At 42.1% G+C, this 532-nt stretch overlaps 1 protein-coding gene across 1 annotated transcript in view; it reads right to left on the reverse strand.

The window, feature by feature from the left end:
• Positions 1-532, reverse strand: part of LOC103358679 (mucolipin-1-like) — a 6,600-nt gene that overhangs the window by 4,613 nt on the left and 1,455 nt on the right. The gene's annotated exons all lie outside the window — the stretch shown is intronic.

Below are 532 nucleotides of genomic sequence, written 5' to 3' on the forward strand. Positions count from 1 at the left end.
TCGGGTCTTAAGAGGTGAACAGATTTATCGGGACTATTTTGATAATAAATTGATTATTTACGTCTTTTCTGAAGCAGAACAGGACATGTGATGACATCATCTTGGGCTCTAGATCAGTGATGAACACTTTCACTGTTGTAGATTTCAGAGCTGAGATCTTTTGTGTTTTCAAACTGTGGGAAGCTGCTGGTTGGGACTCAGCACTGCTTCTGAGGATCAATTAAACTTAAAGCTGCAGCAGGCAGAAATCAGAAAAAAGGCAAAAAAACAAACAAAAAAACCCATACAAACTAAATTTGGAGATACACCGTCCCCTCTGTCTTAAGCTCCACCATAAAGTGTGACTTAAACTCCACAGTTTTGTTGCTCATTTCCTTGTTGGTTCATCCTCGACTCGTCTCCTCTTCGTCCCGTCCTCCAGAGATGAGATGAGAAGAGACACGAGGGTGAAGCCGTCGAGGCGTTTAACAAAATGTGACGTCTTTGCCTCAGAGCTGTTGTTTTAGGAGCAACGTCAATTAAACACGACATG

The sequence above is a fragment of the Stegastes partitus genome, unplaced genomic scaffold (assembly GCF_000690725.1).
Source record: "Stegastes partitus isolate 25-593 unplaced genomic scaffold, Stegastes_partitus-1.0.2 Scaffold326, whole genome shotgun sequence".
Taxonomy (NCBI): Eukaryota; Metazoa; Chordata; class Actinopteri; family Pomacentridae; genus Stegastes; species Stegastes partitus.